Source organism: Condylura cristata, unplaced genomic scaffold (genome assembly GCF_000260355.1).
Source record: "Condylura cristata isolate star-nosed mole 26May11 unplaced genomic scaffold, ConCri1.0 scaffold00007, whole genome shotgun sequence".
Classification (NCBI taxonomy): Eukaryota; Metazoa; Chordata; class Mammalia; order Eulipotyphla; family Talpidae; genus Condylura; species Condylura cristata.
The window spans coordinates 12,984,859-12,991,384 of NW_004567108.1; positions in this window are offsets into that span (position 1 = coordinate 12,984,859).

The window sequence follows — 6,526 nt, forward strand, 5'->3', positions numbered from 1 at the left end:
GATACCAGTTTCATCAGAGATAAAAAGATAAATTAACTGCACAACTGTCACAAAGGTAACAGAGAGAGAGAAGGAAAGGGAAAGGGGAAGGGTAGCTGAGAAGAGGAGAGGGAAGACCAGAGAAGAGCAGGAGAGGGGAGAGGAGGTGAGCATGGAAAGAAAGGGAAGGGAGAAGAGAAGGCATCACTTGAAGGGGAAGGTATGGGGAGGGAGGAGAAAGCGTAGAGTGAAAGAGATTCAGCTGAGCTTTATACCTCTCCTAAAGTTAATGCTATTTACCCCATTTACAAAATGACCAAAATAAATTTATTAAGTTCTTTGCATGTCTCTGTATTTTTAATTTATGACTATACATAGATATCCACATCAATATTGCAGAACTCAGCATAATTATTTTTTAATGACCATTTGAAGAGGAAAAGCAGTTGTATTCACAATATTTTGAAGTTCCTTTAACATAGTCTTATTTTCATTTTTAACTGAAGGTAGAAAAAAAAATTATACAAGCAATATTATTGTTTTATGCCTGTAAATGGTATAGGACCCACTACACTATATAGTTAGGCAGACTTCCCTGTCTGAAAATATCCATTATACACCACAGTAAAAAAATTGTATTTTGTCTGCAAAGAGTAAGAAAATAATAACATTGTTTACTAACAATAAATTTCTATCACTTTCTCTTCTTTGTCATCTTAGAATTTTTAATAAACAGAAGGAGATCTGTGTTATGACCCACAGAAATGGAGAGTAAATACATGGAAAAATATGTCTGGAGTCTCCAATAATCTTAGCAGCCAGAACAATTACTTAGGTTAATGAGGTATTCAGGTTCTTAAATGTCTGATATGCAGCATTTGACACCCATCAATTTAATTTCTAGACTCATCAACTTTTAGTATGAAATGAAACTATGGCTAACAGAGGTATAAATGCTTGTAGACGCAAAATGTGTCATGGTATTAATTAAAACAGGACTCAAATTATCATATTGATAATTAAACTATTTTTTCAATCCATATCTTATCATACATATATACTAAGCAAGTGTCAAATGAACCCTAAATTAAGTATTTTAAAAGTAAATGACCACATCATTTTCTGTTGTACATAAGCGCTCTCATTTCTAGTCCTTTTCTGCCTACTCCTGAATCTGCTATGAGGTAGGTGAGGCTGCTTCAATATGCCTAGATCCTTGATCATTTTAGACCCTTTTTATTTAAAAATAATTTTGAATGTATAGGATAGTTGCAGAGACACATAGAGATATCCTATCCCCCCCCCACAGTAATCTTGTCCTATATTAACAACTATCATTACTATGGTATCTTTATCATAGGTCATGACCCCACACAGATACATTCTTATTAACTAAACATCATATTATTTTGTTACAATACTTTTGCCTCAAGTGTTTTGGGGAGGATTATTTCTACTAATATAATTCACTCTTTGGTCAAAGTCTGGTATGCAAAAGAAAAAAGAAACCTTTTAAATATGCTGAGAGTATTTTCATAAATACACATAGATGCCTTCTAATATTTTTTGTCCAATGCAATGAATGTGGGTCGGTGTAATTTATTAAAAATATTGCTTAAGGGCCCACCCTGGTGGCACAACGGGTTAAAGCACAGTACTAAGAAGCTAAAATTCCACTTCAGCATGAGTTCGATCCCTGCCCCAGAGGTGATCCACATGGCACGGCAGACCTCTCCTGACTAGACTGCTGCTCCTCTCAGCAGTGTACTTCATAAGTAGGACTGTTTTGCTCCCCACTCCGTCTCTGGTGAATCCCCTCACCACCCCTGCACCTCTAACCTGTACCCCAGATCTGTGTGCATAAATAAATAAACCTTTAAAATATATATATTGCTTATGGTAAGTCTATAAATTTCCTCCACCTTTTATATTATTTCAGTTTCCCTATCACAGTGATTTTTTTCAAATTTTGCTTTGAACATATATGTAGTTTTCAGATGCATGTGGAGTTTGAATAGACCTCCAACATGCTTATTGATGGTTATGCGCTTAAATTTATATCAAACATCACCTAATTTAGATATATTCAAATGTTCTATTTTTGTCGTGCTGATTGGTAAATGAGAACATTTCTTATCATAGTTGTAATTCCCCTGATTGCCAGTAAATTAAACATGGTTTCATCCTTTACCAACAACTAGAGATTCTTAGTCAACTAAATTGTCATTTCTTATCCTTCATTTTACATTCAGGTGTGTGTCCTCTTTTATCTGACTTGTTATAAATATTTGCAATATTTCCTATCACTCTTTGCTTTTTAAATTATATTTATTTTGGGATCACAAGCACAATCTACTGATGTAATTTATCTTTTGTTTTGGTTTGCATTCCACATGTCTAAGAGGATATTTGTTAATATGATTTTTAAACTTACCTTCTTAATCTATTTTTGACATTTTTTCACTTCCTCAAGGTCATTGATAATTTAATTTATCGAGTCAATGAAATTTCACTTTTACATTTGTTCTTTTTCAAATAGTCAATTTGTTGACCTGTCTCAAAATGTCAGCTTTAATTATCACTTCTTTCCATATGAGTTTTATAATCAATTTATTAGGTTACATAAGAACATTGTGCCAATTTCTAACACCACTTCACAAAATTATATATGAATTAAGAAAAAAATGACAAATTACTAATGATGTCCATATAGAAACATCATATGTTTCTTCATTCTATCAGAGCATCTCTTTTCATATCTCTTTCTATGGATATTATAGGTTCTACTTAGTTATATTTTAATTTATTTTATAATTTATAAGCTGCTTTCAGTGAAAGCTTTCTCTTTTATTTTGATTTGCTTTTTTGCTGATGCTTAACCTATTATTTTTCATGTTAATCGCAATGCTGTTCATAATGTTAAATTTCCTCATTTTAATATTTACTGCCTCTTTTAAGATCAGTTATATTTTCTGCTTCTAATGAAAGAGATTCATCTTCTTGTGTTTATATTTTTGTTTGTTTTCATTATGTTTCTTTGATTAGAATCTAGTGGCGTTTTATTATTGAATGGTGTTCATGAGGGCAGTCATCTTGAACTGTGCTACTGAATTTGGAATGCTTTTAACATGGTTTCATCAAGTGTTACTTTCTCAGAAAACCTCTCCCTCTCCTTCTCTAGCTCATGTATACATCAGAAATATATACAGGGTTTTCACAAATATTTCTGAAGTACACACACACACACACACACACACACACACACATATATATAGCATGCATATATTTGGAGATTAGTAGATTTTCTTTGAATATGCTTATGAATATTTCATTCCAATATTCCAATATTCCAATGAATATTTTGTTGTTGTAAGATATGAGTGTGAAACACATAACTATAGTACATTATTTTATTATACCAATATACTTAATATTTTTATTTAATATTTACTCATCCACGTGGAGATGTGAGATGGGTATATCATTGTTACATGTATTGCTTGTTTGCTTGATTATAAGTTAACTTGTGCTTCTTTTATTTCTGTACTTTTAAGTGCAGCCCATACCTAGTTCAGCTATTAGTAATGTTCATCTCCTAGAGTAAATTAAATAGCTCTTGATCCTATTGTGTGATATGGAATATTTTATACAATTTGAAAATGATCTGTTCCCAGTGTTTATACCCAGGGCACCTGTCAAACCATCTGTGTTTGTGTAATGCCAGCCTAAGCCTGTGATTTTTTCTTTCTTGTGTTGTTCCAGATTCTCTAATTTTGGGGGGCAAGTGTCTGTAATTGCTATCAATAAACAATGTAAACATGATATTTAAAGTAAAACTAGATTACAGTTCAGATTTGAATAGAATAGTTATTTTTCTCTTCTTGGAAATTCTCACCATTAAACTCACAGTATAGATTTAAATTCCCAAACCCAGTTCAAGCTGCATATAGGAGACAAGAGAAAAAAGTCTAACTTAGTAAAACTGCAATCTTTAACATCTCAAATTTGTGATTATTTGTTAATAGAAGGTAAAAATATAACCTGGTGTCAGGATATGACAAGCAAATTTGAAAGAGGTGTTAATAAAAACAAAGTTGCCTTCTGCTCACTCTCAACATACTGCAATTTGCTCCACGACTCAGTTTCATGAGTACTAGCAGGAACACCTAGGAAAGGAAACCTGCACCCATCCTTAAGAAGTTCAAGGTTTGTCCCCTCCCCTGTGTGAGAAGAGTACCTTTGATTTACCAACACATCACTCAAGTTTGTTTGTTCTTCCCCTAAAATGAAGGTATCTTTTGAAGTTAATTCAAACCTTCATCATTAATGGAACAGATAATTATTTTTGATTGACAATTGCAGTTTAAAAATAGTTGTTGTTCTTGCCTTAAGGTCAATTATATTCTTTGACAAGTCAGAGAAAACGCTCTCTAGACTTATTCCCAGGATATAGGACTACCTATACAATAGGTACCTAATGAAACTTGATACGTGTATTACACACACACTCATACAATAGAAGATATTGATCCATATTAACTTTGTAGATATACAATGCTGTTGTGTCCTAAGTCATCTATCAGTGGGAATAAAACTGTCTCAAATTTATATGCCCTGCCCTAATTAAACCAGTGTGTAAGCAGAGATCTCCTGAAGGAGCTCTCTTGAATTTATTATCCATTCTCTGAGAAGTAGATGACGGTGATCTCCTTTCTACCTACTCTCTTTGGTATATTGATGTGCAAACTATAAATCAAACTAAACTAAAAAAAAAACAGTTATTGAAACATGACTTGGCACAATAGGACTAAACATTAAAACAATAGTGAGAAGATGAAGCATCAAGGCAACTCAAACGTGTTGAGTGTGTGTGTGTGAATTTTTTACGACTTTACCAAAGTCCAATAAGAGAATTAAAAAAAAAAAATCCAAATAGGGCCGTCCCTGGTGGTGCAGCAGGTTAAAGCACTGCACAAGAAGCATAAGCCACTTTCACATGAGTTCAACCCCGCCTGCTCCAGAGGAGATCCACATGGCACGCTGCTCCCCTCAGCAGTGTCCTTCATCGATCTGCCTGTTCTGCTCCCCACTCTGTTCCTGGTGAATCCTCTCACCCTCCACATCTCTGGCCTATACCCCAGTTCTGTATGAATAAATAAATAAATCTTTAAAAAAAATCCAAATAGTGCTATAACATGGGTAGTTTCACTTTATTAACTGTTTCTTCAACCAGTATACAATATTTGACACCATGAGGTCTGAGGTGTAAGAACAGCCACTTTAGTAGGTCAGTATATTGAATTTTTCCCATTGTACTCGTTCTGAAAAGTGAAAATTCTTTCTTTTTTATCCTTCTGTTGCCAGGTTTTGGCTACATTGTTAGGGAAGCCAATGAAATTCTGATGGAAGTGGTGACTTTTGATGGAGTGTTTAGAATTAGGTAAAATCATTAGCATTGATCCAAATTCCGAGTGACATGAATTCCACAGAAAAGATTTGAGATTATTGTCTACGTAGTCTGACACTACCACCATCGCCCCAACATGTAGTCCATGGGCTGTCCCTATATTTACAGAGAAATAATATTGATATATCCCTCCACCTAATTTCAGAAGCAATGTCCCCAGCATCCACTTCAGAGTGAAGCATAGGTGATAGTAGCAAGTAACAAAATACTGGTACTCTAACTTTCTTGAATATCAAAGGGAACCTGCCTCCAGATGGAGCAAGGGAAGGTGACATGAGCAGGTGAAGAAGGTGGGAGACTTTTCTTGTAAAAGTTTAATTTCCTTTTGATCCTGGTGCTGTAAAGCACAGAATGCCAACCAAGAGTAAATTTACTAATGTTTGTTAAATACATAAAAAAAGTGAAAGTAGGGAGTTTATTTAGAGTGTATTCAGATTTCCTCTTTACATAAGAAACTTTGTAATGAAGGTCTCTAAATGAAAGAGTTATGTTCTCAATGACAATCAGATGATTCATATGCATAAAAGGGATATTACTATATAAAATCTATGTTTACAGTAAATTTTTTATGGACACTGACAATAAAACCTGTGTGCTAGGTTTATGCCATTGTTAAGATTAACATCTTGATCATAGTCTAAAATGAAATACTGAGGTTAAAAAGGTAAATCACTACCTGTGAATTTCTTCAACAATAACCAAACAAATTCACAGAACATTGTTCTTTTCCTGAAACAGAGAATAACATTTGACAACTTACTCAGATGAAGCTAGATCATGACATTTGAAGTAGACATTCTACTATTTCGAATCAGGTGTCCTGCGTTCTTTTTCTCTGTCAATCTGTCTTGTTCTTGCTCTTCCTCAATCTCTCTCTCTCTCTCTCTCTCTCTCTCCTCTCTCTCTCTCTCTCTCTCTCTCTCTTCTCTCTCTCCCCCTCAGGCCCTCCCCCGCCACCCTTCCACTGAGACCTGCCCTGTGAGCACTACCTGCTCACCCACTCTTACCCACTTTACTGGCATAGAGGAGGTACTCAGCATACATCCTGACATGTCCTTTGGCAGTTTTAATAAAATCACT